At 40.6% G+C, this 18,022-nt stretch overlaps 1 protein-coding gene across 1 annotated transcript in view; it reads left to right on the top strand.

The window, feature by feature from the left end:
* Positions 1 to 18,022, top strand: part of CCDC178 (coiled-coil domain containing 178) — a 244,510-nt gene that overhangs the window by 225,272 nt on the left and 1,216 nt on the right. The window lies entirely within an intron of this gene.

Genomic DNA, 18,022 nt, shown 5'->3' with positions numbered 1-18,022 from the left:
AACTCCTGGTGGGCAGGGAAAGTGTATACCAATTCTGTTCTATTGTATTCTCCCAAGCACTTAGTAAAGTGCTTTGCACACAGTAAATATTTAATACATATGATTGGTTGATTGAGTGATCATAATTTGACACTGCTATTGTTTAAACTCAGACCAAAAAATTTACCATCTTAAAAAAAAATGATTGGCAATATATTTTTCATGAGGATGGGTCATTTTGATGTTTAGGTGATTTTTTAAAGATATGTTTTAAGTTTGAAAATCGATTAATAGAGCATAGCCAGTAGGTATTCTTCAGACAATTAGACATCATTGTTACATGGTGAAACTGTTTTGAATTGAGATTACATAGAAAAATGATTTTAATACCAGTTCCTAGACACTGTAACATGTGACATAGTACCATTACAATGTGATGTTAGATTATGATTAAAAAAAGAAAAAAGTCCTAAATACTTACCTTAGCCTGCTACTTATGTCCACCCTCCCGAACTGTTCTGTCGTATTAAATTAAAAAAGAAAAAAGAGGAAGGAGAGAATGAAACCCAGTGACCTAATATGAGAGCCTGAGGCACCTGGATAATAATGGTCACAGTATAAAAAGAAAGAGACTCTTTAAGTGGGAGGCCATGTGGAGCTTGGCGTGACATATGAGGTATATGCTTTTATTGGTGCATATCACTACGGAAAGAATTCAGATGTGTTGTCCTGAGACTGCCAGAATCTGATAAACATAAGGATAATAATAATAATAAAAATAATAATAATAATTGTTTAGTGTTTACTAAGGGCCAGGCACTATTCAATCAGATCAGACATAGTCCCTCCTGCATTGGGCTCACAGTCAAGAGGGAGGGAGAACAGTTATTTAATCCCCGTTTTACAGATGAGGAAACTGAGGCACACAGAAGTGAAGGGACTAAGGTCACACAGAAGGCAAGTCAGGCATCTGGGATTTGAACCCAGGTCTCCCCACTCCCAATCCTGTGTTCTTTCCTTTAGGCCGTGCTGCTTCCCTCCCTGTTCCTTCAGACTTCATTCCTTCTCTTCCCTCAGCTTCTACACCTCAGCCTTCTCTCTGGCTAACCGAGGGAGCATTTTTCAAATACCCCTCCCTAGATCCCCAAAGCCCAGAAAATATAACCAGAAAAGAAAAATGCGGGGAGGAGGGGGTGGAGAGAGACCTGAATGTGAAATCCTATCTAACTTAAAGCCAAATGGTGCTACTGCTTAGTGATTCCACACAGTGTGGTGTACTGCAGGAAACTAATGCTCTTCCACATTTGTAAAAGGATCTCAGATCCGCTCCATCAGGGAAATGAGAGAAGAATTAGGGAAATCTGTCCATTTCATTATTTAACTGATGTTTCCACCTCCCTCTGGCCCTTTGGCCTAGCCGAAGTTGATCCTGCTTCTCTATCCGTTTCCATCAAGCTATCGATTCCTCTGAACCTAAACCTCATTAGCGTACACACATCATGCTGTATCACAAGTTTGAAGATGAATTGTTTACAAGCCCAAAGCTGCTTTTTGGCAGCCCTTCTGTTTTTGTCATTACCTGAATTAATTATGGCAGCTCATCTCCAGTAAACGTGTTGATAGATATATCATAGATTATAAATGCATCTATTGAACTGCTAACCATGGTTGCAAAGCAGATTATCTTATTTAAAGACACTGGTTTAAAAATTTAGACCTTTAATTTAATTATCTTTTCCCAGAAGTATATAAGGAAATCAAAAACCTAGTGTGAATAACATTAGTCTCCCAGAAATGAAAACTTACAAGAGCGTTTTTGCCACAAACTCAATAATTTTAGTTATAATCACTAAGTATGTTTTTGTTTTACAGAGCCAGTATGATTTGGAAAAAGAATAAAATTGCTTTTAAAGTACAAAAATAATTATGAACCACTTGAAACGTAATGTCTGTGTTTTATTTCTCATCAGAATTCATTAGTGTGTAACATCAATAATTTAGCCCATCATTTGCCAACACTGACTTGGCTCAGTAGTTCAATCATGTAACCCTGTAAACTCACTTTCCATTAAAATGAATGTTGCTGACAAAGGATAACTAAAGAGATACTTCATTTATTAACTAAAGAGATACTTCATTTATCAACATTTTTAAATTAGGAGTTTGGGGCCACAGAAGCTTAGCCGGATGCATTATTTGAAGGAATCTTTACATTAGACCTAAAGACTTGTTTAAAATAGTAAAACACTACCCACAATGATAATCGTCTTTCATTTGGAACATGGTAGTCATAGCGCACTATTGAGAAGCAGGCCCAGCCACCTGCAGAGAATCAAATGACCTACCAGAATGAAAACTTGAGTGCCTAGTGTAAAATTATGAAACGTGCAGCAGTTTGCCTAAATCCTGATTGATTCCGTTGGGCATATTTCACACAAGACCTATAACGTCTTATGGTAAGCATTCTAATCTCCTAATGTTGTTAAAATAGATTTGAGGCATTAAGTAAATATATTAAAATTATTTTATGATGAATGTAAGGCTCCCTAAGATCCTCAAATTACTCTTTCCTGCATTAAAATACTTCAGCTGTTGCCTCAGTACTATGCTTCTCCAGATGTGAATGCCGAGAGTTGCTGCCTTTCCAGATTTGAACGGGACAGTTTCATTTCCTTAGAGTTGATCCCGTTTCCTGCTGCTAGGTTAATTTAGTACCATTTGGATGCTGTTCTAGGTCCTTCCACCAAAAAGAGAGAAGGAAAGTTTTTCTTCACTTTGAGAAAATCTTGACAGTCCAACTTCCCCATCTGGTTCAAAGTCCTGATTGCATTAGCAGTGCAGGTCTGACTGATTCTATTAGGCCTCTGTTAGGCCTGTTTCCTAAAAAAACCTATAATGTGTGTGAGGAAACATCCTCCCAAACGTTTAGGTCTATACTTGGTGCATCCCCAAACATTAGCTTAGTAACTAATCAGAATTTTGATCTGTGAAAAGAAATTCATGGCCTAAATGAAAAATTCCATTCTCACAGTGTGGTGTTATGCCTGTTGAGGAAATCGGAAAAGTTGAAAACAGTGTAGTGGAGATGATGCAAGGGAAGGAAAGGGAATGATTAAGCAGTAGATTTTTTCATCTAGCTGTGCGATTCTGGCGTTTAGAAAAGTTTATTTCTATCAACCTCTGTATACAACCTCCATCCCTAAATCCCAGTGGACAGAAGGGAACTGTGCCTTGGCATGAGTAGAATGGAGGCTTCCCACACTTTCTCCCAAATGAGAAGTGAACTCTGAAGGCTATTCTCTGTGCAAACACCACACAAGAAAAAATTCCCTAAGAATTAACTTGAGATTTGGAACAAAATGCTTGATTCCAAGCTACTTCTCCCTCAAAGTTTCACCTCCTATGGCCAGTAGATGACTATGGTTTCCCCCGTGCCAGGCATTTTCATATCTTGTATTTCTTTCCACACTCAATCAATCAATCATATTTATTGAGCACTTACTATGTGCAGAGCACTGTACTAAGCATTTTGGGAGAGTACATTATTACAGTTATAGACACGTTCCCCGCCCACAATGAGCTTGCAGGCTAGCTACTGCCTCCTTAATTACAAATGCTAGATCTTACTTTTAAAACATTTTCTAGCTTCTGTAGTCCTCAGAATTAAGTCCTTCAAGATTTTTGTGGATTTTCCCTCTTCATTTCCAAATGAAGAATCACAAATATGCCAAATGATTTTTAAAATCTTGCCCCATAATGTTTTGATGACCTTTAAAATTTCACTAAGCCCCCAAGGACATATTCACTAGGAGGAGAAAAATGTATGGTTAGCCAGCGAGGATTCACTTTAAGTACTCTTTCTTACGTGAATTATTCTTTTTAGCATAAGACTAATTACAATAGTTTCTTGATTTTTCTCATTATAAAAAATCTATTTTGTAAATTAAAAGGTGGGAAAGGACAAGAAAAGAAAGCATACACATCAGAATAGACTTTCTGACAAAGGAATAACAGATCAATTGGAATGAATTAATATCAAATAATAAACTAAGAATACTTTAAAAATATGAAAATGATTATTAGTAGATTGAGGTTTGTGGCACCTCAAGCAGTCAATCTACTAATGATATTTATTAAGCGTTTACTATGTGGAGAGCACTATACTAAGAGCTTAGGAGAATGCAGTAGAACAGAGTTGTAACTATTACAAAGAGGGTGGGCAGTTCAAATAATGAGCATCCTATGAAAATCACTCTTGATGAATGTAAATTTCTAGTAGAGTTGAATCCGGTGTGTTCCTCTCTGTTAGAAAATATGAATATAAACAAGCCAGAGGATCCAATGAGAGCTCAGGGAATGAACTAATAAATTTACCAAAATAGTGTTAAAAAAGCCTGAAGTCCTAAATAAATTGCATTGGACTAAGAAAAAGAAAACCCAGAATATGTTGCAAATGGACAAGAATAACCCTTGCCAACTCCTATTTAGAGATTCTGACTTGAAAATTTGATTAATTGATGAAATGAAATAATTTAGTGGAAATTATTTTACTAAGTGCTTGAGAGAGTACAAAGTTGGTAGACACAGTCCCTGCCCACCAGGAACTTACAGTCTATAGGGGGAGATAGACATAAAAATAAACTATGGATATGTACATAAGTGCTATGGGCCTGAGAGCAGGGTGAATATCCAGTTCTTAAAGGGTACATATCCAACTGTATTACTGATACAGAGGGAGAGGGAGTAGAGGAAATGGGGGCTTAGGTAAGGCCTCTGGGAAGAAATGTGAGTTTAATAAGACTTTGAAGGTCTATTTTCAAGGTTGCAAATCCCATGATCCAGATAAATTATCTAGTGCAGTCCAAGAGAAGACATTATTTGATAGAACTGCTACAGTTAAACGTGAGGAACAATCTATGTATAGTTTCAACATAAAACAAGGGAAATTGGGATTAGATGTGCCAGAAGAAGATGTGAATGTAATGAAAGCTTAGTTTGCACCTTTTTACAGTCACTCTGCAAGTATGTACAATCAAAGAGAGAGTATTTGTTTAAAGCTCAGTTAAAACTGATCCCAACCGAAACTAAAAGCCCTGTGATATGTGTGATTTTGCACTATCAATTCCCCAGCTCTCCACAGCTGACCCGGCCAGATGCTGAAGAGCTTTGACTGGGCTCTTTCAAAGCTGGGGAGTAGACTGGTCGCTGCCACAGGGAAACAGAATTGCATTCCGCGGCGATGACTGGACCCCAACTTTAGCAGGCTTGGGCCCCTCTTTTCCCAGCTGAGCACAGCCAGGGCAGTGCAGTAGTAATAATGATAATGATGGTGTTTCTTAAGTGCTTACTAAGTGCCAAGCACTGTTCTAAGCTCTGAGATAGATGCAAGGTAATCAGCTTGTCCTATGTGGGACTCAAAATCTTAATCCCCATTTTACAGATGAGGTAACTGAGGCAAAGAGAAATTAAGTGACTTGGCCAAAGTCAAACAGCTGATAAGTGGAGGAGCCGGAATTAGAACCCACAACCTCTGACTCCCAGGCTGTGTGCTTTCCACTAAGTCATGCTGCTTCTCAGTAGTGTAACATTGCCCTCAACCCCAGCAAGTAAGACATTGAATTCATCAATCTGTAGTATTTCTTGAGTGCTTATTATGTGCAGAGTCCTGTACTAAGTGCTCAGGCACTTAAAATATGACAGAATTGGTAGACATGTTTCCTGCCCACAAGGAGCTTGCAGTCTAGAGGAGAATCTCATCATGTTGAGCTTAGTCCTCCCTTCTGGGCTTGGAGGAAGAGGACTGTGTCCAACCTGATTATCTTATATCTCTCCCAGAATTTAGTGCAATGTCTGTAACATAATAAGTACTTCACAAATAACACAATTATTATTTTTCTCCCCCTCTAGACTATAAGCTGTTTGTGGGCAGGGACTGTGCTACCAACCCTGTTATATTATTATAGTGTACTCTCCCAAATGCTTAATACAGTGCTCTGCACTCAGTAAAGCACTCAATAAATATGATTGATTGATTGATTAATCTAAGACTAATTTTGCAGTGCAGAGCAGGCAATGCCTTTTATGCAGGAGCAGTTGTTTTTTTCTAAGACAGTGTAGAAAGTGATGCCTTTATAGAACCCAAATTATTTGCAGCTCTGTTGCCTGGATTATTTTCCTAAAATGGCATTCCCCATACATAGCGCCACACCTCAAAATCTATGATTACCATTTCTCTCTCCTCATCAATTAGAAATTCCTGACCAATAGCTAGGGCACTCAGCCTGCTTTCTTCCCACTACTTGTTCATTCTCTCTCCCACTTCAGCCCAGTTCACACTCCTCATTCCACTCAAACAAATTAGCCTTCTCATCTTTCCCACCCCTAACTCCTTACTCATAGTCTTTCCTCCTGACTGGAACTGTCTTCACCTTCATATCCACCAGAGCACATTTCTCCACATGTTTAAGTCCCCTGTAGAAACACCCCTCCTCCGGGAGACCTTTATACATGAATTTCTTCTCTTCCCTGTTTCTTATCCATCCAACAACCACCTCACCATTTTGGCACTTATAGCCTTGCAACCCTTGGCATGTGCCCTTTTATTTAAGCACTTTCCTGAATATCTACTTTCCTTCTTATCTGTAAATCGTTTTTAAGACTGTCTTCCTCACTGAATTGCGAGGTCTTCAGAGGCAGGGATTCTGTCTGTTAACTCCACTGAAGTCTCTCATATGTTGAGTACAGTGCTCTGTTCAAAGTAAGTGTTCAATAAATATTAGCGGTAGATTGTTTGAACTAACCCAGTGGGCCATGATATGGAAGGATCTGATCTCCAGGATGTTAAATTATACCACCTCTAGTAGCAGTCAATTCATTTTAGAAAAACTGCCCAACACAATCTCTTCTCTACATGAATTCCTGACACATAGGACAAGTATAAATCATCTATGGATTAAAAAATAAATAAACAGACAAATCAGGCAGATTCTAGATTCCATAAATGGTCTTCCATTCCGGAAGCAAAGTTGTTAGACTAAATGATTGTGACTAAGAGCAGAGTTTCCAACATAGCTTTGCAGTTACACCTGGAAAAGCCAAAGGGCACATAACTTTGCAAATCCTAGAGCCTCTATGCGAATACATAAATTGGATAGTTGTGCTTGCAGCCAGGTACTTGCATGATTGTTCAGATAATTGAGTTTTTTTACTTATGTAAATATCCACTTGGCATGAGCAATTTCATGTTTCAGAATGCATGTAGATTTTTTTTCTGGCATGAATTAGGATTGGATTCTTAGAATCCAGTCCTAAAGTAAATATTTAATAAATATTTCCGAGTTTACTTAGTAAAAGCCAGTGGTAGAAATGGGGAGTCACGTGAAAATCTAATTTGGATATTTCCCAGGCTCATCGCTATACAGATCATTCAACAGAATATAACTTGGTCAAGAGTAAAGCAGCTAGGAGTCCCTGAGGAAAGAATTTCCATACTTTTATTCCATTATGGGCAGTAAGTTAGCTAAGGTTCTTCCTATTCATCTTGAAAGTCTTTTTTATCTGTGTATGTGTGTGTGTGGTATCTTAGCTGCCTTTTGGATTCAAACATGGTACTATTGAAAGTGAGGGTGGGTAAGGACTGTTGCATGACTGATGATCCCTTCCACATCGTGTGCATGGAAAGGTTATCCTTTTCTCAGTGGTCTGCAGTAAGTATGGCATCACATCAAGTCACAGGCCTCAAAAAGATAAACTCTACCAAGGGTTTTCTCAGTTTTTCCAAGTCACCCATTAGTAGCAAATCATTCATTCATTCATTTGTTCATTCAATCATTTATTGAGTGCTTACTGTGTGCTGAGCACGGTATTAAGTGCTTGGAAAGTACAGACATCAAAACAAGTAAACAAGTATCAATAGCGTCAATATAAGTAAATAGAATTAGAGATACATGTAAACATCAGAACAAGTAAAGCAGGTGTTAAGCAATGCATCAAGTGGGCACTCAATAAATGTTACTACTACCACTGCTACTACTGTTACTAATATTACTAGTGTTACTGTTGTATCGACATCAAAGAAAATGGCCTTGGCAGGTGGTCTCATTTTCATTCCTCACTATTGGCTTCAAAGCTCTCCATCACCTTGCCCCCTCCTACCTCACCTTCCTTCTCTCCTTCTCCATCCCAGCCTGCACACTCAGACGGCCATGATTAGATTGTCAATCAGGCACTCTCCTGACTTACGAGAGGGCATGTAGGAAAGCAATCAACCAATTGATAGATGGAATTTACTGAGCGTTTACTGGGTGGAGAACACTGCATATTGAGCATTTGGGAGGTGGTTAGGAAGGACAGAATAACAAAGTGATTCATTTCCTGCCCACAGGGGCTTCCACTCTAATTAAAGGCAACAACACCATTAAATAAATTGAGTGGCCATATGTAGAGAAAGATATACGTATGTGAGGGATAAGGGGGGTGTACATAAATTCATATATGCCAGGGATAATGATTTTGCTGCTTGTAATCTATTTTCAAAATTTTAATGGTATTAGTTAAGTGCTGACCATTTGCCTGCCAAGCACAGTACTAAGGACTGGGGTAGATACAAGCTAACCAGGTTCATTCATTCATTCATTCAATCAATCCTATTTATTGAGCACTTACTGTGGGCAGAGCACTGTATTAAGCGCTCGGGAAGTACGAGTCAGCAACATATAGAGACGGTTCCTACCCAACAACAGGCTCACAGTCTAGAAGGGTGAGACAGACAACAAAACAAAACATGTAGACAGGTGCCAAAACTGTTAGAATAAATAGAATTATAGCTGTATGCACATCATTAATAAAACAGAGTAGTAAATATGTGCAAGTAAAATAAATAGCATAAAAAAATTGTACAAATATGTACAAGTGCTGTGGAGAGGGGAAGGAGGTAGGGCGGGAATGTGGGGGGCGCTCAGGTTGGACACAGTCCATGTCCCACGTGGGGCTCACAGTCTTAATCCCCATTTTACAAATAAGGTAACTGAGGCACTAATAAGTTAAGTGACTTGTCCAAGGTCACAAAGCAGGAAGGTGGCAGAGCCGGGATTAGAACCCAGATCTTCTGACTTTCAGGCTTGTACGCTTTCCAATTAGGCCACATTGCTTCATCTTTACTTATCTTCCTTGTTGGCCCCTCCTACAGCAGTTCTGCAGCGGACACAGGACACTGGAGAACTGTGTACCTTCTCCCTGCCACAATTGCCCGTTCCGCCACTTGCCCAGTGCCTCTACCCACACGCTAGGCCCCTGCAACTGACACTGGATCTGCTTGAATTACTATAGTACAGTAGGTCTCTGGCCATATAGGCAGAGGAATGAGCTTCTGGCTGGGGTGAGTATTTCTTTTGGATCTATTTGTCGATCAAAGGATGAGTTTGGCTGTGGGTCCTCCCCATCACCTCTTCCCCACCCTGACATCTGGCTTCTTGCTTCCCTACTCCTTCCACTTACCTTCTCCAACCTTAGTCACCCCATGATCTGCTCAAATTTCCCTATTTTGTATTTTCCTAGTGCCTAGTACAGTGCATTGCACTTAATGCAGGCTCAATCAAGGTTTGACTACTAAAAGAAATATGCCAGGCTGTCATCATCAGGGATTATGAATACTATTCAAGAAAAAGAAAAGTTCAATGTACAGATGAACCAATACAATACTAATGATGGCATTTGTTAAGTGCTTACTATGTGCCAAGCACTGTTCTAAGTGCTGGGGGTATCCAAGGTAATCAGGTTGCCCCACATGGGACTCACAGTCTTAGTCCCCATTTTACAGATGAGGTAACTAAGGCCCAGAGAAGTAACTTGCCCAAAGTCACAGAGTTGAGAAGTGGCGGAGCCTGGATTAGAATCCATGTCTTCTTACTCCCAAGCCCATGCTCTTTCCACTGAGGCACGCTGCATGGTGATCCATCGTTGGGAATTTCAAAGCACAGTGTGGTGAACTGCAACAAAAGTTCACTGAATAATAGTTGAATTTTCTTTCCAAATTCAGTAATCTCATCATTTCTGGCACAGTTCCACCTTCCCATTCCATCTCCACCCCGACGGTAGCCCCGAGACAGAAGCCCCAAAGCTGTCATTTGACTTGGGCCTTATTCTAATATACTCTATATATGTACCTAGATTACCTTTGGGAGCCCAATATGTAAGCCACTTTTCACCGGCACCATTGCCCAACAAATTTATTTTTAGATGAGAAAGGGGACAATGACTTCATCAATTGAAATGACTGGGATAATTTTAGGTAAACAGAATGTAATTACTCAAGTTGGAATCTGGCCATTTTAATGATTACGGATGATGAGGGCCTTAGTTTCCCATCCCAACTGAAAAACAACACCTGCTGTAACACATTGTTCCTTAATGCCAAATTAGGCTATTTTGGTACACTAATGACTAATCAGCAAAACTTCCAATAACCCAGCAATGTAGCCAGCAGGGCCTTTTCAAACATGTTTTATGGAAGCTATCAGAATCCTAGGCAGAGGTGGTATCACTTGAGCCAGAAGCACCTGGGTTCTAATCCCTGCTCTGCCATTTATCTCCTCTGTGATCTTGGGTAAATCACTTAACTGCTCAGTGCCTCAGTTACCTTGTCTGTAAAATGGGGATTAAAACTGTGAGCCCCATTTGGGACATAGTCTGTGTCCAACCTGATTATCTTATCCCAGCATTTAATACAGTGACTGGCACTTTGTAAGTGCCTAACAAATACATCATCGTCATCATCAAAATACTACTACTGTTAATAATAATAACAAGCCTGTATGAGCGGTAATCTTAATTTGCAATATTTTAAGCTTCAGGGCTGTAGGGCATCATGTATTTCTGAATGGTAGCTAGATACACCCAAATCCTCTGAATTCGGGTTGCCCTGAAGGGTGCTTTCTTGCAAAATGCTTCCTTAAGGAAAGCTTGCCTCGCAATCTCGTCCTCTAGACTGTAACCTTGTCCTCTGGACTGTAAACTCATTGTGGACAGGGAATGTGCCTGTTTATTGTTATATTGTAGTCTCCCGAGTGCTTAGTACGTTGCTCTGCACACAGTAAGTGATCAATAATTACGATATTGAATGAATGAATGGATAATGCTCTCTGTGTAAAACTGTGAGAATGCAAACAAATGGTCTCTTCTGACACCAGGCATAACTGCATCCGAACAGGCACGTACTACTGGGCAAAAGTTTCCTAATTCCCTAATATTCCAGCCAAAGCACAATATGAAAAGACATATCATGGTCGAACCAAGTCCATGGGTAAATATCTCCGGGGATGGGTGACACTGGCAGGAAAATGACAAGAAGGAAACTTATAGGAGGTCGTGTTCTACCAATTACATAATTTCCACAGTGTTCTGCAAATGCTAAGAGCTGCAAGAGAAGGCAGGAAGTACAAGAATGAGCTCCCAAGAGGACTACCTATTCATTCATTCATTCATTCAATCATATTTATTGAGCGCTTATTCGCATCACCACTGTGAGATCAGGAACTGCATGTTTGCATTTTAGAAAATATTTTTTCATAGATGGGAAATCGTTGCTTTCCCTGAGGAAAAAAAGGCCATCGCTTCTTCAGTAAAACCAAGCTTGATTTATTGAGCACTAGTGTGTGCAGAGCACTGAACTAAGCAATTGGGAGCGTATGATATAACAATATAACAGACCCAGTCCCTGCCCACAGTGAGCTTACAGTCTAGGGGAGAGTCAGACATTAATATAAATAAATAAATTATGGATATGTACATAAGTGTGATATGTGTACATCCAAATCCAGATAACTAGTGGTGCTGAACCATACAAATAAATAAGCCCCCATTTTTGCACTAAGCAAACAGAAATAGAGAGGTGGCCCATGCTGGCACAATAATTCAGTGTTGGAGTGAAACAGCTGAATTTGCCAAATGCATATACAGATACTGGGCCAGGTCCCATCTCCCAAACGCTCAATATACAGTGTTCTCCACCCAGTAAATATTCAGTAAATTCCATCGATCGATTGGTTGATTGCTTTCCTACATGCCCTATCGTACGTCAGGAGAGTGCCTGATTGACAATCTAATCATGGCTGTCTAATCCAATCTCACCATTCCTCCTTAAAGAACAAAATGCTACTCAACATAAAGCGTGTTTCTGTTCCTCTTTCTGCATTCAGAACGTGACTACAGTTCATCACCCTCTCCATCCAAAGGACAAGATTTCTTAGAGTTTGACCAGGAAACCAAGCAATCATGTAGTAAGGGGTGAACCCTGCTCTTTGTTCATAATGAACTCTTAACTTTAAAGACCAAGTACACCCTCAGGAAGGGCTTCCCTTTCTAATGCTTTCCTCCCACTTACCCATTCCTATCTGGATTCATATTTTCAAGCTCCGAGATGGCAACTTTGCCTTTTTTCCCCTCTCTCCCTGCTCCGTTCCTCTTCCATCTTTGAAGTGATGAGGGTGATAGAAAGAGCAAAAAAGACCCAAGACATGGTTTTCACCCACCCAAACCAGCAGGACTGGGCACAGAGATGAAAGGCAAAAATAGCGGTCTGTGGGTGAATCAGGTAGCAGGGTTTCTGGGTTTGTGCGGCTCTCTACGCTAACCCCTAGAGCCAGAAAAGTCACCTGTCTGCTTGGGGCTCTCCCCACAAGCTTGAGTTTTATGTCAAATGTGTGATTTGCCTCACAGAAACAGTCTGTAAGGGAAGTGGAGACTACTTATAAACCAGTGTTTGACTGCCCCATGCACCTGGCCAAGGAGCTCATTATGAGTAGATACTGTGTATTTATAGTGTACTCTTCCAAGCGCTTAGCACAGTGCTTTGCACACAGTAAAGCACTCAATAAATACAATTGAATGAGTGAATGAAGTTCAGATTCTTCTGGGGCCTCAATGATTATCATACTTAAGTGCTTACTCTCCAAGAGCTGGGGTAGATACAAGTTAATCAGGTTGAACACAGTCCCTGTCCCCCATGGGATTCACACTCTTAGTCCCCATTTTACAGATGAGGTAACTGAGGCCCAGGGAAGTTAAATAATAATAATAATAATAATGACATTTATTAAGCGCTTACTATGTGCAAAGCACTGTTCTAGGCGCTGGGGAGGTTACAAGGTGATCAGGTTGTCCCACAGGGGGCTCACAGTCTTAATCCCCATTTTACAAATGAGGTAACTGAGGCACGGAGAAGCAAAGTGACTTGCCCGAAGTCACACAGCTGACAAGTGGCAGAGCCGGGATTTGAACCCGTGACCTCTGACTCCCAAGCCCGGGCTCTTTCCACTGAGCCACTCTGCTTCTGTAGTGATTTGCCCAAGGTCACACAGACCCTGGGAGTCTAGTGGCTCCCTTGGGGAGATGTATTCCTGTGCTCTTTCTGAACAGTTGGGCCAGGTAAAAAAGCGTACGGGATTTCAGCACCCCCATTTGTCAATCCCAGGCCAGTTGAGATGCCCGGATGAAGCCACAATCCCCCAGAATATAAATTGCCCTCTCTACGCCAGCTCGGCCTAATCTTTTCAAACCCAACCATGCTGAATTGCAACAAAAAGTGCTACGGTCTCATTGAATCCCCCTAACATTAGCTGGCTAATGAGTCAGTTGTCATTAGTGCCATTCAGACACACACAGATTCCATGATCCTTTTTCAGCCTACCTTAAAGTTGATCCCACAGACACAGCCTTTATTACAAATTAATACAAAAAATACAAATAATTACAAATATATACATATATACCTGTATATATGTCTGTACATATTTATTACTCTATTTATTTTGCTTGTACATATCTATTCTATTTATTTTATTTTGTTAGTATGTTTGGTTTTGTTCTCTGTCTCCCCCTTTTAGACTGTGAGCCCACTGTTGGGTAGGGACTGTCTCTGTATGTCTCCAACTTGTACTTCCCAAGTGCTTAGTACAGTGCTCTGCACACAGTAAGCGCTCAATAAATGCGATTGATTGATTGATTGAAATAAAAAGAGCATGGTCCTGGGAGTCAGAGGATGTGGGCTCTAATCCTGGCTCCGCCTCATGTCTCCTGGGTGACCTTGGGCAGGTCATTTAACTTCTCTGTGCCTCAGTAACCTTGTCTGTAAAATGAGGATCAAGACTGTGAGCCCCACGTGGGAAAGGGACTGTGTCCAACATGACTACCTTGTATCTTCCCCAGTGCTTAGTACAGTGGCTGGCACATAATAAGCACTTAACAAATACCACAATTATTATTATCATTATTATAAATAAAATCTTCACGATACTCTGAAATTGACCAACTGGTGGTTATATGATTACTATTCAACTCTGGCTTGAGGATGATAGCTGTGGGTTTCTTCTGCTTTAGTAAAGGTAAAGGACTTTGAAAAGAATGTATTTTTTGTGATATTTGTGATATTTGTCATCTAAAATTTTTCCCTTTTACTCGTTCCACGGGCTAGGTGTGTCACTCAGAAATAAAAATATCTTTCTCCTCCCCCAGCCCTGTTTGCCATTACTGTAAAGAATTTTGAAATATTTGAAATATCTGTCAAGATAAAAATGAGTATATCCTGGCCCCACTCCTCAACAACCCTGCCCCCCGGCCCCACTAAATCCCTAACTTATTTTTGTGTAAATCTGATAACAGTACTTGAAATACCAGTTACAGTCTAGCAATATAGTTTTTCTTATGAATGCTCTCCCTCCACATATCTAATAACATTATGGATAAAAGGCTGAGGAACATAATTTTCTTTCTTCAAAACCACTCAACTATACACTCTTGAGTTCTTTTAGGCCTTCAGAAGGCCTGATCAGTATGCACATGAAAAGTCAAGTCTCTTTACTTAACTTTGCAAGAGTGCTCTGCAAAGCATTAATAGCTGTATTGCCTTGTTAATAAACTTCAACCAAAATGCTTTGGGAGATAATTTGATTAAAAAAAAGAATAAAAAACACCGAAGCTGAAATATTGCTTTTACGAGAAGCAAGATCACTTCAGCATGTGGTTTTTGAATCGAATGAAATACATATATTTTAACCGAAAACACAGATGAATTAGCACTCTCCCCTTATCATCATGTTAGTGAGCGTGACTATATCTTCGGAAATCTTTTCTCATATTCTAAATATTCTCCCTGACTCTGTTGTAAGGAAAACTTTCAACATAAAATGTTCGCCTGGTCTTCACTTTTTGACTCTTAGCTTCCTGCTTTCTTGACTTAATTACATTTAGGCCCATTACAAACCATAACTATGCTGTGACACAGTAATCACCCTTAATCCAGGTAGCAGTGTTCATGGGTCCCCGATTTAGCTCTTTAGCTCCACAATTCTCAAAATGGAGACATTCAGGTTTGATCACATGTTACTCTGTAGTACTGTCTACCAAGTGGTAGGCTTGGAAACATTAAGAGAAGCAGCATGGCTCAGTGGAAAGAGCCCGGGCTCTGGAGTCAGAGGTCATGGGTTCAAATTCCGGCTCCACCAATTGTCAGCTGTGTGACTTTGGGCAAGTCACTTCACTTCTCTGTGCCTCAGTTCCCTCATCTGTAAAATGGGGATGAAGACTGTGAGCCCCCTGGGACAACCTGATCATCTTGTAACCTCCCCAGTGCTTAGAACAGTGCTTTGCATATAGTAAGCGCTTACCAAATGCCATCATTATAATTATTATTATTATTAAGCGTCGCAATGCTATTTCTGCTTTCTTGGGTATTTTTCCTAGAATCTTGTGTTTCCTCGATACCGGGGAGAAAGCAGTAATGCAAATGGGGCAAAGATGGACAAGGTCATTTGTAAGTTGTAGAGAAAATAGAGATCCGTGCCTTGGATTTTAACTAAAAAAAAGTCTGCATTACTTGGTTTCTGTAATGCTGACCTACTCACTTCACCTCAATATTGTTTATCTCGCCATTGACCCTTTGCCCACTTCCCTTCTCTGGCTTGGAACTCCCTTTCCCTTCATAAATGACAGACCACCACTCTCTCCACCTTCAAAGTCTGACTAAAATCACATCTCCTCTAAGAGGTCTCCCTCGACTAAGCCTTCCATCGCCCTACTCGTTTTTCCTTCTGCATTGCCTACACAATTGAATCTGTACCCTTTAAGTACTGGATATCCACCCTGTCGTCAGCCCCCAGAACACTCTTGTGCATATTATACCTTGCCATTCCTCCTATCTGTAATTTATTTTAAAGTCTGTCTCCCCCTCTAGACTATCAGCCTCTTGTAAGCAGGGATCGTGTCTACCACCTCTGTTGTAATTTATTCTCCAATCACTTATTACAGTGCCCTGCACGCAGTAATCACTCAATATCATTGATTGATTTCTTTTTTATGGTACTGGTCAAGCGCTAACTCTGTGCCAGGAACTGTAATAATAATGATGGCATTTTTTAAGCACTTACTATGTTCTAAGCACCGGGGAGATTACAAGGTGATCAGGTTGTCCCACGGGGGGCTCACAGTTTTAATCCCCATTTTTACAGATGAGGTAACTGAGGCCCAGAGAACTTAAGTGACTTGCCCAAAGTCACACAGCTGACAAGTGGCGGAGCCGGGATTTGAACCCATGATCTTTGACTCCAAAGCCTGGGCTCTTTCCACTGAGCCACGCTGTTGTAGTCTATTCTCCAAGCACTTATTACAGTGCTCTGCATGCAGTAAGCACTCAATATCATTGATTGATTTTTTTATGGCACTTGTCAAGCGCTAACTCTGCGCCAGGAACTGTACTATGCACTGGGGTAGATATAAGATAATCAGATTGGACGTTGTCACTATTATAACATGGGGCTCACAGTCTAGGTTGGAGGGAGGAGAATTTAACCATCATTTTTCAGATGAGAAAACTAAGGCCCAGAGAAGTAAAGTGTCTTGCCCAAAGTCACACAGGAGACAAGTCTATCTTGCTATCTCACGCATGTCCTGCCTCTGGCCTGGAATAGCCCTCCCTCCTCAAATCCAACAGACAATTACTCTCCCCGACTTCAAAGCCTTAATTGAAAGCACATCTTTTCCAAAAGGTCTTCTCTGACTAAGTCCTCTTTTCCTCTTCTCCCCTCCCTTCTGAGTCACCCTGATTTATTTTCTTTATTCCTCCCCCTCCCATCCTCATGGCACTTATGTACAAATCGGTAATTTATTTATATTAATGTCTGTCTCCCCCTCTAGACTGTGAGCTTGTTGTGGGCAGGAAATGTGTCTTTTTATTGTTGAATTGTACTCTCCCAAGCACTTAGTACAGTGCTCTGCACATAGTAAATGCTCAATAAATACCATTGAACGAATGAATGAGCAAGTGACAGAGCCAGGATTAGAACCAGGTATTCTGGCTCCCAGGCCGGTGCTCTTTCCACTGCTTGATTGATTGATTCCATTTCCAGTCAATTAGGTACATGATTGGTTATCAAAACGTCTCCCATTTTGGCTGGGGTCATCCTGAGCCCATTATTCTGAAAAGGTTGTGTCCATTGCCAGTGAGATTTTCACAGCCTGCATGGGTTTGGCTGATTTGTGTCCTTTGAAATGTTTCCGAAACCTTCATCAAAATGTCATCTGAGTCTTCCAAGCAGGAACTGGAACTTCTGGTGTTGGTCTTGGAACAGGGTCATTGGAGGAGTGGAGTGGAATGGAGGCTCCTTGTGGGGAGGGGACACATCTACTAACTCTGTTGGATTGTACTCTCCCAAGTGTTTGATATAGTGCTCTCCCCACAGTAAGTGCTCGATATATTCCATTGATTGATTGATAGATTGCTAGGTGATAAAAAGTCTTTGCTAAGTCATATGGCTTACCCATCACTTGAGTCCAGAATGGGAAGATTCTAAATTCATGTTGAGTTGAGTCCCCTTTTAGACTGTGAGCCCACTGTTGGGTAGGGACTGTCTCTATATGTTGCCAATTTGTACTTCCCAAGCACTTAGTACAGTGCTCTGCACATAGTAAGCGCTCAATAAATACGATTGATGATGATGATGATGATGTTAACCCGAGGTATTGAGAAGGTGCAAAGTGCTATTTTGGGGGTGAC

This window comes from Tachyglossus aculeatus, chromosome 25, assembly GCF_015852505.1.
Source record: "Tachyglossus aculeatus isolate mTacAcu1 chromosome 25, mTacAcu1.pri, whole genome shotgun sequence".
Taxonomy (NCBI): domain Eukaryota; kingdom Metazoa; phylum Chordata; class Mammalia; order Monotremata; family Tachyglossidae; genus Tachyglossus; species Tachyglossus aculeatus.
The sequence above is the reverse complement of the archived record's forward strand: the minus strand, read 5'-3'. Positions and strand labels throughout refer to the sequence as shown.